The sequence below is a fragment of the Sus scrofa genome, chromosome 1 (genome assembly GCF_000003025.6).
Source record: "Sus scrofa isolate TJ Tabasco breed Duroc chromosome 1, Sscrofa11.1, whole genome shotgun sequence".
Taxonomy (NCBI): domain Eukaryota; kingdom Metazoa; phylum Chordata; class Mammalia; order Artiodactyla; family Suidae; genus Sus; species Sus scrofa.
The window spans coordinates 163,754,549-163,769,726 of record NC_010443.5 but is presented as its reverse complement, the minus strand read 5'-3'; the positions used below and the strand labels follow the sequence as shown (position 1 = coordinate 163,769,726).

At 37.5% G+C, this 15,178-nt stretch overlaps 1 protein-coding gene across 1 annotated transcript in view; it reads left to right on the top strand.

Annotated features, from left to right (window-relative positions):
- The window catches only part of DENND4A (DENN domain containing 4A), a 128,817-nt gene that overhangs the window by 20,538 nt on the left and 93,101 nt on the right, over positions 1-15,178 (top strand). The window contains 1 exon segment of the mRNA XM_021100187.1: positions 11,254-11,331. The gene's annotated coding sequence lies outside the window, so the exon portion shown is untranslated.

Genomic DNA, 15,178 nt, shown 5'->3' with positions numbered 1-15,178 from the left:
TTGTTGAGTTTGTAGAAAGAGATAATAAATAAAATAACTATAATACATAGTATGTTAGTGAAAAGTAATATGTTTGGGAAATTACCATAAGGAAAGAACAAATATGAAGTGTTGGTGTGGGAAATTGTTGAGATTTTACGTAGGGTGGTAATGGAAAGCTTCATAGAGAAGGTGACTTGAGAAGGAAAGGACCTGAAGTTGCAGCTGGCTCAGCTGGCATCCAGGAAGTCTATTCCAGGCAAAGAGAAGAGCAAGTATAAAAAGGCTCTGGAGTTCCCGTCATGGTTCAGTGGTTAACGGATCTGAATAGCATCCCTGAGGTTTTGGGTTCGATCCCTGGCCTTGTTCAGTGGGTTACGAATCTCGCATTGCTGTGAGCTGTGGTGTAGGTCACAGACGCGGCTCGGATCCCGCGTTGCTGTGGCTGTGGTGTAGGCAGGCGGCTACAGCTCTGATTGGACCCCTAGCTTGGGAACCTACATATGCCGAGGGTGCGACCCTAGAAAAGACAGAAAGACAAAATAAATAAATAAAAAGGCTCTGAGGCTGGAACATGCTTAGTGGTTCAAGGATCACGAAGAAGACTGGCATGTTACTGAAAGAGTACTTTCTAAGAGTCTTTTTAGTATGCTAAACTTCACCTCTTCTATTATCTTAGGACTTAACCCCTGCTATCTTATTTTGTGTTTTCTCTGTACCCTACTTTCTTTTCCTATCTTGTTTTTTTCCAATTTCTGAGGATAAATAAATTTTGATGCCAACTTGAGAATTATGTTCTATGTTTTATTCTTCTGGTGGTTACCCTGTATTTAGATTCTTATCTATATCTATCTTTGTCAATTTTTAAGCTTATTGATTATATGTATCTTCCCTCTGAATAAGACACATATCTTAGTAGGCTCTCACAGTCCTCTCTATTAGTAGGCTCTCAGTTCTTCCCTTCCCTCTGCCCTTTTTCTTCTTTCTCCTTCCTTCCCTCCCCCAGTTTCCATTGTTTACTTAGAAATAGTGAACTTTTAAGTTATTTATTCATCCTTTCTTGGCATATCTTATTGCATCTCCTAGATTTGTAATGTTTAGACCAATAGTTTGATTTTTTGTTTGTTTAATTCTTCGCTTGGTAAACCATCTTGAGTACTTATATTCCTAGGACTATCTTTAAATGGTAATTTAGCTATGTATTAAATTTCATTTCTTACAACATTTAAAAATACCACTCCAGGGATTCCTGCTGTGGCACAGTGGGTTAATGATTTGGTGTGTCTCTGTGGTATTGCTGATTCAATCCCTGGCCCAGTGCAGTATCTTTAATTCTTGGAAATTATTGTTCATTATTTCTCAGATATTTCCTCATCTCTGTTTTTTTTTTTTTTCTCACCTTCTGAAAGCCCTATTATTACATTTTTTTCTTTTTATGGCTACACCTGTGGCATATGGAAGTTCTTGGGCCAGGATTCAAATTGGAGCTGCAGCGGCCAGCCTACACCACAGCCACAGCAATGCCAGATCTAGGCTGCATCTGTGATCTATGCCACAGTGTGAGGCAATGCTGGATCCTTAACCCATTGAGTGAAGCCAGGGATCGAACCCCCATCCTCATGGATACTGTGTTGGGTTCTTAACCTGCTGAACCACAGCAGGAACTCCTGAAATTCTCGTTATTTAGATATTGATTCAATTTTTTCTAGCATCCATTTGTGTTCAAAACTAATTCTATGAGTTTTTCCTCTTAAATACCCCTTTTTAGAGCAGTTTTAGATTCATAGCAAAATTGAGCAGAAATTAGAGAGTTTCTGTGTACTCCTGTTCCCACACAAACACAGTCTCCCTCACTGATAAACCTAAGTGATACATTTGTATAATCCATGAACCTACACTGACACATCATTATCACCAAATGCCATAGTTTAAATTAGGGTTCATTCGTTGTCTTCTACTTTCTGTGGGTTTTGACAAATGTATAATGACATATGTATCTACCATTATAGTGTCACACAGAATAGTTTTACCATCTTAAAAATCCTCTTTGCTCAGACTGTTTATCCATCTCCCTAACTTGCTGGCAACCACTGATCTTTTTGTTGTCGCCATTGTTTTGCCTTTTCCAGGATGTCATATAGTTGAAATTTACAGTACATAGATAGCCTTTTCATATTGGCTTCTTTCACTTAATAATATGCATGTAAAGTTCTTCCATGTCTTTTCATGTCGTGAAGGCTCATTTCATTTTAGAACTGAATAATATTCCATTGTCCGGATGTATCACAGTTTATCCATTTACCTACTGAAGGACAATTTAGTTCCTTTCAAATTGTGGCGATTATGAATAAAACTGCTATAAACACCATGTGCAGGTTTTTATGTGGACATGTTTTCAGTTCATTTGGGTAAATACTAAAAAGTGTGTTTGCTGGATCATATGGTAAGAGTATGCCTAGTTTTGTAAGAAACTGCCAAACTATCTCCTAAAATGACTGTATGATTCATCTTGCATTCGCACCAGCAAGATGAGTAAGAGTTCCCGCTGCCCCACGTTCTTGGCATCTTAGGGTGTTGTCTTTGTCCTGGATTTTGGCCATTCTAATAGGAATGTGGTGATTTATCATTGTTATTTTACCTTGCATTTCCCTAATGATATATGCTGTAGAGTATCTTTCCATTTGCTTACTTGCCATCTCTATATCTTCTTTAGCAAGGAATCTGTTCAGGTCTTTTGCCCATTTTTTAATTAGGTGGTTCATTTTATTATTGTTGAGTTTCAAGTGTTCTTTATATATTTTGGATAACAGACCTAAACCAGATATCGTTTTCAAATATTTCCTCTCTGTGGGTTGTCATCTCATTCTTTTAAGCCTCCATAGTTTTTTATTTCTCCCTTTTAAAAAATTAAAGTATGCAGTATGATCTCAATGTTTATCCATTCTAAATGTAATACTTTGCATTTACTAACCACAAACTCCCAGTCCGTCTCACTCCTTCCTCCCTCCCCTTGGCAACCACAAGTCTGTTCTCTATGTCTGTGAGTCTATTTCTGCTTTTTTTTTTTTGTCTTTTTTGCCTTTTCTAGGACCACCCCCACAGCATATGGAGATTCCCAGGCTAGAGGTCTAATCGGAGCTGTAGCTGCCGGCCTACACCACAGCCATAGCCACAGCAACACGGAATCTGAGCCTCGTCTGCAGCCTACACCACAGCTCATGGCAATGCCGGATCCCCAACCCACTGAGCAAGGCCAGGGATTGAACCTGCAACCTCATGGTTCCTAGTCGGATTCGTTAACCTCTGTGCCACGACAGGAGCTCCTGTTTATGTTTTGTACGTAGGATCATTTGTGCCATATTTTAGATTCCACATATAAGTGATGTCATATAGTATTTGTCTTTTCTCTTTCTGACTTACTTTACTTAGTATGATAATCTCTAGTTGCATTTGTATTGTTTTATATTTAACCTATCTGGTTTTTAAACTTTCAGTTATTTTATTTTTAATACCCAATATCTGTAGTTCTTCATTCCTCCTTAATATTTTCCTAATATTCTACTTTAGTTTCCTAAGGATTTTTGCTATATTAAGAAATATGTTTGGTCTGGACTAAAAATTCTCTTTCCCCTCAGATAAGTTGTTCTGTTCTTGCCCCTCACCCCCTTTTCCACTTCTCTCTTGTATTCCTGAAAAAATTTTTTTCCTTTTATGGAGCCCATATTCACTTGAGAATATCAACTACCTTGACTGATAGTATGTACAGGCAAAACCCTAGGTTCATATTTATGTCTTTACTGGTGAATTTATAGAAAATAACTGTGTGTGTGGGCAGAGAAGTGGGTTTAGGTCTAAAGGTAGAGATTTGCCAAAAAAATTAGTTCTGTTTTGACTGTTAGATATACAGGTAGAGTTACTGTGTAGGCATTTTGGACTCTCAATGGAGAGCCAGGGTTGGTGATATAAATTTGAAAGTGAGCAGCAGTTAATAGAACTAAAAATTTTCTTGGAAATAAAAGATCCTGGAGTTTGGTTAAGGGAGTTTAAAGAATCAAAGGTATACTTTATCTAGGGCTGGTCCTGGCAATGTTTAGAAAGAGCGACATGTCCTCTAGCCCCACCAAACTGATCTGCTTATCCTTGTCAATTCTGGATCATTGTTCCAGACTTCTATGGAATAGTCGACATGGTATGTAGTAGGAAGAGATCTAGGATAAGGAATTTTAGGCTCCATCTGCTAGTGATGAACTGTGCTGTTTGGGGAAAGTCAGATTTACCTTTCTATACTTTAATTTCCTTTTCAACCACATAATGCGATTGAACCAAAAGATTTTAAAGGTCCTTTTCTACTCTAAAAATTAAGGAGGCATGGGACAGATAATCTAGACTAGTAGTTTGACTTAAATATATAATATATATTTTTTGAGATATTTCACCAAAATAGAATTAGTTGATGAGAGTACAATTTGTTTTAAGTATTGATGGATTACTTTTCAGAAAAATTATTCTAATTCACAGTGCCATTGACAGGTTTTAATTGTGCTTATTTCTTTACAGCACCATAGCATTGGGTTTAATGTGGTTTTTTTATGTTTGTTAATTTACTGGATATGATGTAATACCTCAAAGTTTAATAGCTATAAATATTTGCAAGGCTATGAATTTTTCCAACTATTTGGGTTTTTTTGTGTATGAACTATTTGTTTATAGTTTTTGATTATCTGGTTCTACAAATTAAAAATTATACCAATCATTATTACCTGGGAGAATAGCAGATTTCTCAAAGTTGTTTTCAAGTATTAATTAATTTTCAAAGTCCTTTTCAGGTGCTCACTAACAAATACATATGTTACTCATTACAGTTTGTGGGGAAAAGTAGAAAGAGTTTTTTTTTTTGTTTTTTTTTTTTTTGTCTTTTTGCCTTTTCTAGAGCCGCTCCCACAGCATATGGAAGTTCCCAGGCTGGGGGTCTCATTGGAGCTGTAGCCACCAGCCTACGCCAGAGCCACAGCAACGCGGGATCCGAGCCGCGTCTGCAACCTATGCCACAGCTCACGGCCATGCCGGATCCTTCGCCCACTGAGTGAGGCCAGGGATCAAACCTGCAACCTCGTGGTTCCTAGTCGGATTCGTGAATCACTGAGCCACGACAGGAACTCCAGAAAGAGATTTTTAAAAAGGCTTTATGTAGTATATTTAAATAGTGAAATGAAGTAGTTAAGAAAATGAAATGTTCAACATGAATCAAATAATAGAACTGTAAATCTTGTATATCTACTTTTGAAGAAAGGTGCTATTTTAAATCAATGAATCTCATTTTTTACTATATGGCATGCAAAAGTTCTGGGGCCAGGAGTCTGACCCAAGCCACAATAGCGATCTGTGCCACAGCAGTGACAATGCTGGGTCCTTATCCCACTGAGCCACCAGGGAACTCCTATAAATGTATTTTTAATTACCCCAATGAGTACTATTTTGGGTAGCTCTGAAAAAAAAGAAAAAACAGATATTGTATGTTTGAGAGAAATTTTGGGAATGAAAATTTGATGGCAATAATTCATTTTACGTACAGGCTAACAAATGTTTATGATAATTCAAAGAGGAAGTAAGAACTTGGTGATGTTAGAGTGGTATTCATATGGGAAATTAAGTTAAAAAAAAAAAGATGGTCTAAGAGACAAAGCTTAAAACCATACTTCCCTCTCACTCTAGACTGGTAAGCACCATATATTTGCATTTCAAATGCACTATTAAATATGAATGAATTTTCTATACTAGGCTGGTAATTGTAGGGAATCTGATTTCACTGTAGCAATGGTAAATCTAATAGTTTCTTTATTTAAAGAGAATGTACATAGCATTATAATTCTATAAATAGTTTCCCCATCTCTTAACCATTTCTTGCTTTTATCCTTCCCATTTCTGCACTGTTTCTTTACTCATCTTTTTTATTACTTTTCTTGTCATATGTCTTTTATTCAACTTCTTTCATTTTCTCTTTTACTCTTCTCTCTGATTTTTGGTCCTCTGTTCTTTTTCTTACCTGCAACTTGCCCCACTCTCTTCAACCAGTTTAACTTCTCCCACTTACCTATTAACTTTTTTCTTTTTTGTCCCTCAAAGCACACGTTCACTAATTAACACACAGGGCACCCCAGGGAATTACTTTCTTCTCTTTCATTGTTGAATTGAAATATGCTACAAAAGAACTCCAAATTAAAAGCCATGAGAGTAGAGGGGTTCCTGTCACGGCTAGTCAAATGAATCTGACTAGCATCCATGAGGATGCAGGTGCAATCCCTGGCCTTGCTCAGTGAGTTAGGGATCCGGCGTCGCCCTTGAGCTGTGGTGTAGGTCCCAGATGTGGCTCAGATCTGGTGTTGCTGTGGCTGTGGTATAGGCCAGCAGCTACAGCTCCGATTGAACCCCTAGCCTGGGACTCCATTTGCCATGGGTGCAGCCCTAAAAAGACCAAAAAAAGAGCCATGAGAGTTGAGTCATAAATTGTTTATATTTGGTTTAAGGCAAGCTGTTTATGCCCCAATATCTTCATTTATAAAAAGGATTGGAGTTCCCATCGTGGCTCAGTGGTTAATGAATCTGACTAGGAACCATGAGGTTGTGGGTTCGATCCCTGGCCTTGCTCAACGGGTTAAGGATCCCGCGTTTCTGTGGCTCTGGCATAGGCCGTGGCTACAGCTCTGATTAGACCCCTAGCCTGGGAACCTCCATATGCCACAGGAGCAGCCCTAAAAATGGCAAAAAGACAAAAAAAAAAAAAAAAAAAAAAAAGGATTGAAACTAAATCTCTGGAGACCTTCCTAGCTGTAAAATCCTGTGATTCTGTGGTATCTTAACTTTCACATTTTTTTCCTATTATGCTGGCCTCATTCATTTAATAAATATTTATACATCTACCATATGTTTGTAACTCCTATAATTTAATGTGAGGGAATCAAAAGAAATAAAAGACAGGGTTCCTGCCTTTGAATTGTTTAGTCTTTCTGGAGAGACAAGAGGTATCTGCATATTAACCCTCAGTTATTTCCAATCTGTTCCTCTTCTCTTCAGACCAGATCCATATTCTCAAGAGAATACCAGCTACTTTAGTTCAAACCTAATTTGGGGCGGGGGGTGGGGTTATCCTTGAACACAGTGAAAGACTCCTTTTTAATCTTCTTGTACATCTCAGAATCCCCATTGTAATTGTTCTGTAGCATTGTTTTATGTCGTCCACTTGATTCCAGTCTGGAATTTACTCTTGATAGGAAAATATAAATTTTCAGAGCTAAAGAGATTGATCATCATTGTGACTTAGAGATGATTGACCTCTGTGTCTACATCTTTTGTGTGCATACATGTGTCTGTGCATTTATGTTTGTATAATAAAATTCAAACATAACATTCCAGATGGTTGAGTAAATGTGACCAACAAGTCTTTCCCCATATATGCTTTTTTCTTTGATTTGTTTCTACACATGTTTTGTAAGGGGATATTGCTTTTAGAGACATTGTCTTTTTCTTTCATTGGCTGTGTGTACTCTCTGGTGAAAACATACCACTCCACAGGGATTAGCGACAGTGCGGGGAGGGGGTGGGAGGGAAATGGGCCTACTTATAAAAGGTCAGTACTAAGGATCTTTGTGATGGACCTGATCTATATCTTGACTTTGGTGGTAAGTACATGAAACTGTACATATGATAAAATTGTATAGAATTACATACATACACATGCACACACACATACACACACACACAAATGAATACAAGTGAAACTGGGTAAGTCAGAATAAGATAAGGGAATTGCATCAATGCCAATATCCCAACTCTGATTGTACTATAGTTTTGTAAGATGTTACCATTGGGAGAAACTGAGTAAAAAGCATACTAGATCTCTATTATTTTTTCCAACTGAATGTGAGTCTATAATTTTTCAAAATAAAAATTTAATTAAAAATAATAGCACTTTGGGAGTTGCCATTGTGGCTAAGTGATAATGAACCAAACTAGTGTCCGTGAGAATGTGGGTTGATCTCTGGCCCCATTCAGTGGGTTAAGGATCCGGTTTTCTGTGAGCTGTGGTATAGGTCACAGATATGGTTCAGATCCCACATTGTTGTGGCTGTGGAGTAGGCCAGCAGGTACAACTCTGATTCAACCCTTAGCCTGTGAACTTCCATATGCCATAGGTATGGTCCTTAAGAAAAAGAAAGAAAAAAATAATAACAATTTATGGTACAACCACCATGGAAGACAGTGTGGAATTTCCTCAAAAAATGAAAAATAGAACTACCATAGGATCCAGCAGTCCCATTCCTGGGCATCTATCCAGAGAAAACCGTAGTTCAGAAAGATACGTGTGGAGTTCCCATGGTGTCTTAGCAAGCTAAGAACCTGACATAGTGTCCATGAAGCTGCAAGAGTTTGATCCCTGGCCTTGCATTGTTGCAAGCTATGGCATCGGTTGCTGATGCAGTTTGGATCCAATGTTGCTGTGGCATAGAGCTGCAGCTGAAGCTCCAATTCAAGCCCCTAGCCTGGGAACTTCTATATGCCATAAGAGCAGCAGTAAAAAGAAAAAAAGAAAAGATACATGTACCCCAATATTAATTGCAGCACTATTTACAGTAACCAAAACATAATTTAAATGTCCATTGACAGAGGAATGGATAAATAGGATGTGGTACATATATACAACAAAACATTACTCAGCCATAAAAAAAGAATGAAATAATGCCATTTGCAACAACATGGATGGACCCAGAGATGATCATTCTAAGTGAAGTTAGTCAAACAGTGAAAGACAGATGTATGATATCACTTATATGTGGAATCTAAAAAAATGATACAAACTTATTTGTAGAACAGTAACAGAGTCACAGCCTTTGAAAAACTTACAGTTACCAAATTTATGGACTAGGGGTTTGGGATTGGCATATGCCCACTGAGGTATATGTAATGCTTGGCCAGTGGGGACCTTCTGAATAGCACAGAGAAATCTACCCAATATTCTGTGATAATCTATGTGGGAAAAGAATCTGAAAGAGAATGGTTGTGTGTACATTCTGAATCACTTTGTTGAAAGATATTGAAATATCACTTTGGGGAGCATGACTTCCCATTTACATCAAAGCATTTTCTACTAAATAGACTTTGTACATTTTTTATTGCAAGTTTTCTTTTGCATGTATGGAAGGTGAAGTGGTAGCTTCTTTAGCAGAAGAATTTTCTAAACACTCAAGTGATACCAGTTTTATATCAGTCTCATCTTCTGTGTAATAGGAAATTAATTAATTCTAGTAATAGGTCAATTTTTGCATACAATTCATGGAATCAAAGGTAATAATAGGTCAATTTTTGCATACAATTCATGGAATCAAAGTAAAAGTTCTGGAAGTTCATTCTGTCAAAAATGAAACATTTAATAATGTGAATGCTGCTGTAAGTCTAAAAATTTCAACATTGAAGAAAATGCTTATATATATATATATATATATATATATATGACTATATTATGACTGGGTCCCTGATTACAGCAGAAATTGGCACAATATTATAAATCAACTCTAATAAAAATTTAAAGAGAAAAGTGGAGCATAGAGTCATGGTCAAAACAGTGTTCTTACTATATTAAGAAACTCAAAGTTCCCGTCATGGCACAGCAGAAACGAATCCAGCTAGGAACCATGAGTTTGGGGGTTTGATCCCTGACCTCTCTCAGTGGGTTAAGAATCCAGCATTGCTGTGAGTTGTGGTGTAGGTCCCAGATGCGGCTCAGATCCTGAGTTACATGGCTGTGGTGTAGGCCGGTGGCTACAACTACTATTTGACCTCTAATCTGGGAACTTCCATATGCCACAAGTGCGGCCCTAAAAAGCAAAAAAAAAAAAAAAAAGAAACTCAAAAGTAGGAGTTCCCACTGTGACACAACGAGATTGGCGGCCTCTTGGAAGCACTGGGTCACGGGTTTGATCCCCAGCCCAGCACAATGGGTTAAGGATCTGACATTGCCTGCAGCTGTGGCTTAGGTCATGACTGTGGCTCATATCTGATCCCTGATGACCCAGGAACTCCATGTGACTCAGGATGCCCCCCCCCAAAAAAAAGGAAAGAAAGAAACTCAAAATAGCAGAATATTTATTTGGAATTTGTTCTCTACTACATTCATAATTGAATCAAAACAAGCCTGATATTCTACCAATAAAATGGGAGCTGTAGTTTTTAAGGTTTACAAGCATTTTTATATTCATAGAGTATTTCAACAAGAAAATTTTTGTGATAATTTGATGTTGAATTTAAAAAATGTTTCAGTGGGTCAGTATTAACTTTGTTCTTTGCTACCTGTCAATGATAAGATTTTAGAAATATTTGAAATATATATATATACTACACCATATTTACTGACAAAATATTCAGCAAATCTTAGGTGGAGTGGTGTCCTATTTTTAGAACATATATATCTGTCTTGACCATTTTTAGCAATCCAAAATGTAACCATGTTGTACTTATGTTATTTCCTTTAAAAAATTTTTTTTGTGGCCCCACCCATGGTAAGTGGAGGTTCCCAGGCCAGGGATTGAATCCTAGCTGCTGATGTGACCGACACTGTAGCTGTGGCAATACTGGATCCTTTAACACACTGCACTGGGCCAGGCATCGAACCTGGACCTCCACAGTGACCTCAGCCACTGTAGTCAGATTCTTAATCCACTTCGCCACAGAGGGAACTCCGATCAAATCTTGATTAAAATAATTTTGGGCTTTTCCTCATTTCTCTTCTTTTCCCACAGACATACAGCAAGAGCAGCCGGGTTAGGTAAATCTGGTGTCTGCTGCTGCTGCCATTTCCCTGTCATTAGTAGATATTCCATATTGGTTAATGCTATGATTTCTTCCTCTTCTGCTTGTGCTTTTATTTTTCTTCAAGGAATGTGATACTTATACATAATGCCTCAGAAATAGGCATGTTTTTCTTTGTTCTTGCTTCTGTAGACACGTACACTTTTGTTTTCTTATTATTTTGATTTCTCTCTTTTTCCCTCTTGCCTACTTTTCTTTAAAGGTGTGTATCTGTTTTTGACTGAAATGTGTTTTCTGGAAGAGCTGGTATACGAAAATTATTTATTGACTCTTAACCATATGAAAACAATATATGCTACCGTTTTGTTTGAAAATTACCGTTATTAACAGAACTTTAAAGCATCCATAAGCATCTTAGGGGGAAACATTTGATTGGAATTAATTTAAGCTCAATTCTTACTCTTTTCAATACAGTATTTCTCAAACTCTGAGGCTTGCAGAATTCACAGTTTGAGATCTGGCATCATTTTCAGAAAGAGACTTCAGTAATGTGTAAGTAGTCTTTTGTTTTTGTTTTTATTAACTATTTTCTGTAAGAACACAGTGAAATGTTAATCTGCCCGATCTCTTAACAAGAATTTGGCATATATTCACCACATAATGATCTTGAGTGACCAGCAATGCAAAATAACTTGTTGAAAAAATGTTTTAAGTGTGCCCTGGGTCAGTATTAATTCACATTGTTTATTAGAGCATCCCCAAATGTAAAGAGTACTGTATTAAGGAACTTGAGTTCTTGCCCAGGCTCTACCACTAACTAGCTAGGTGTCCTTAAGTAAGCCACCTTCTGTGCTTAAATTTCTTTGGCTATAAAGTAAGGAATTAGACTATTACTCATGAAAAGATCTCTTCTCCTTTAAATGTCTATTATCTTAACTTTCTTCTCTCTTTGGTATAAATCAGGGGTTGGTAATCTTTCAACACGAAGCTGTCAAATTACACAGTTGTGTTTTGATTTTTTTGTTTTTCGCTTGGAGATAGGTGTTAAGAGGGGAGGTGGTTCCAAAGCGGACTAGAAGAAGAATAAGCTCCCCCTTGCTTAAGAAATTTGCCCCCACACAATCCTCAGTTTGGATTACTAAAATTTACCATTATAAAGTGGAGTTTGGCTTGGGTGGGTTAAACCTTTTTATTTTTTTTTAATTAAAAAAAATTGTCTTTTTAGGGCCATACCTGTGGCATATGAAAGTTTCCAGACTAGGGGTCGAATCAGAGCTGTAGCTTCCAGCTTACACTACAGCCATAGCAACACAGAATCCTTAACCCATTGAGTGAGGCCAGGGATTGAACCCGCATCCTCATCAATACTAATCAGGTACATTGCTGCTGAGCCACAGTGGGAACTCTGGTTAGATCTTTTAATTAATGTGTTTATTTTAGGGTTGTTTTTGGTGTTTTTTTTTTTTTGGTTTTTTGTTTTTGTCTTTTAGGGCCACACCCATGGCATATGGAGGTTCCCAGGCCGGAGGTCAAATTGGAGCTGTAGCCCCTGGTCTGCACCACAGCCGCAGCAACACCAGATCCAAGAAGCATCTGTGACCTACACCACAGTTCACAGCAACACCAGATCCTTAACCCACTGAGCGAGGCCAGGGATTGAACCTGCATCCTCATGGATACTAGTCAGATTCACTTCCTCTGAGCCACAACAGTAACTCCTGGTTAAACCTTTTTAAAATAAAATAAACCTGCTATTGAATATAATACACAAATAAGGTATCTTTCCTTTCAAAATCTCCATAGAATGCTGATGCTCTAGGGATGTCAATTTTCAAGGAGATATGGGGGAAGGGGATTGTAAAGTAGGAGTCACTCTGTACTTGGGACTTTTGGGAGAAATGGGTAGAAAAACTTTGGGTAGGGTGAAGGCAAGCACTTGGGATCTGGAAGGGTGGTAGGAGAAAAGATGGCTAGAGGTGGAAAAAAGTATAGAAAGAGATGTGGAAAAATAAAACTAAACAAGAAACTCTTTGAAGGTAGATGCTGGTTTTCATCAGTATTGTTGTTGGCTCTTAGAATAGTGTCAGATCTTAAAAAACATTTATGAAAAATTCATTTAGTGAATGAATCAGTTACTTTTTCAGTAAATTTCTAATTTCGTCCAAGGCCCTGATGGTTAGATTCAAATCATCTAGTTTATCTGTGTTTATCCTACGTTCAACAACTATAGTGTTTAAGGTAATTGAGGTTCAGAAAATTGATTCAAAATTATAGAAAAAGACATTACATTTAGTATCACATATTTGAGGAAGATTATAAAGTGAGCTGTTCATTCACTGAACAGTTTTTTTTAAGCACCTACCTACCTGGGAAAGCAAGAATGGAGTACTGATTGCAGTGTATGTTTCTACTTGATGGAATATTATGTAGGCATTTAGTATAATTATAAAGATTATAACAGTTTAGAATAATGCTTATTAAATAAAATATAAATATTTATATTGGATTAGATGGATGTTTTCTGTTCTCAAAGAAAACTAGAAAATGCCGTTAAATATAAACCAAATTTAGGAGTTCCCGTCGTGGCTCAATGGTTCACGAATCTGACTAGGAACGATGAGGTTTCGGGTTTGATCCCTGGCCTTGCTCAGTGGGTTGAGGATCCGGCGTTGCCGTGAGCTGTGGTGTAGGTTGCAGTTGCAGCTCGGATCCCACGTTGCTGTGGCTCTGGCATAGGCCGGTGGCTACAGCTCCGATTAGACCCCTAGCCTGGGAACCTCCATATGCCGAGGGAGTGGCCCTAGAAAAGGCAAAAAGACAAAAAATAAATAAATAAATAAACCAGATTTATTATTGTGAATGGGATTGTTGAATTTATTTTTCTTTCTGCTCTTCTCTACAATTCATAAAGATTAAATGAAAATCCACATTAATTAATTAATTAATTAATTTTTGTCTTTTTAGGGCTGTACCTGCAGCATATGGAGGTTCCCAGGCTAGGGGTCAAATGAGAGCTGTAACTGCTGGCCTACACCACAGCCACAGCAACACAGGATCCGAGCCATGTCTTTCGACCTACACCACAGCTCACAGCAACACCAGATCCTTAACCCACTGAGCGAGGCCAGGGATTGAACCTTCATCCTTGTGGATGTTAATCAGATTTGTTTCCAGTGAACCATGACAGGAACTCCGAAAAATCCACATAAATTTAAAGTGTTCTGAAAATTTTGACAAACATACATTGAGTAGGACAGGGTAATAGTGTATCATCAAAGAGGAAAAGTATTTGAAGAATAGAGAGATTGCTTTGGTTGGAAGAAAAATGAGAGGTAAATTTAGAAAAGATGAGAGTGAAGTTCTCTAGTTATGATAATGTAAAAAAAGGGTGCTCTAGGTTAAGTATTTATCTTTGGAATTACTTTTTTATTTTTTTTTTTTTTTTTTCTTTTTGCCTTTTCTAGGGCCGCCCCTGTGGCATATGGAGGTTCCCAGGCTAGGGGTCTAATCGGAGCTGTAGCCGCCAGCATACACCACAGCCACAGCAACACCAGATCCGAGCCACGTCTGTGACCTACACAGCAGCTCACGGCAACGCCGGATCCTTAACCCACTGAGCAAGGCCAGGGACTGAACCCGCAACCTCATGGTTCCTAGTCGGATTCGTTAACCACTGAGCCACAATGGGAACTCCTTTTTTTTTTTTTTTTTTTAGAAAAAATTTCTAGCCTATTTATTTAAGTGAACTGAAATGAGGGAGAGTTAAAGCAGTCCATTGTGTTATCAACCATTTTCATATATAATCTGGAATTTACGGCCCTATTTGAAAGACTTTGCTCCTTTTACCATTTTAGTAATTGTTTATTATTTTGCAAAACTTTTACGTTCAGATTTTTTTCATTTTTTTCATATATTTTTTAAATGTTACTTCTGATTTCTGCTCTTGCCTTTTCTTGTCTTTAGAGTTAGCCTAAGTAGCAAATGTTTTACTACTTGACCTAATGGAGTGATAGATGAAATAAAAAAGAATCTGTATTGATTGGTCAGGGATTGAAAGGGAGAAAAACAGGTCAGTCTCCATTAGTTGCTAAATGGGTAAGAGTTTTCTTTTAATGGTTTCTCAATTTAATTTCTCATGAACCTTTTAGGAATAGAGAGCATACTTTCTTGTTTTCTAGTCCCAAAGAAAATAGATGTAATTTGAAGTGAAATACTAGCCAAGCAGGTATCTGAAATTTTAAGAAGATGCCTGTAAACCTGTAAACATCATATGAGCTAACTCCTTAGGTTACCTATATCATGTTGAACAAAGAATACTTTTTAAAAAAATGGTTAACGATATAGTATTGTTACTTGAGCTTGAATAAAGTTCAGGGGTTTATGTTACTGTGATTATTTA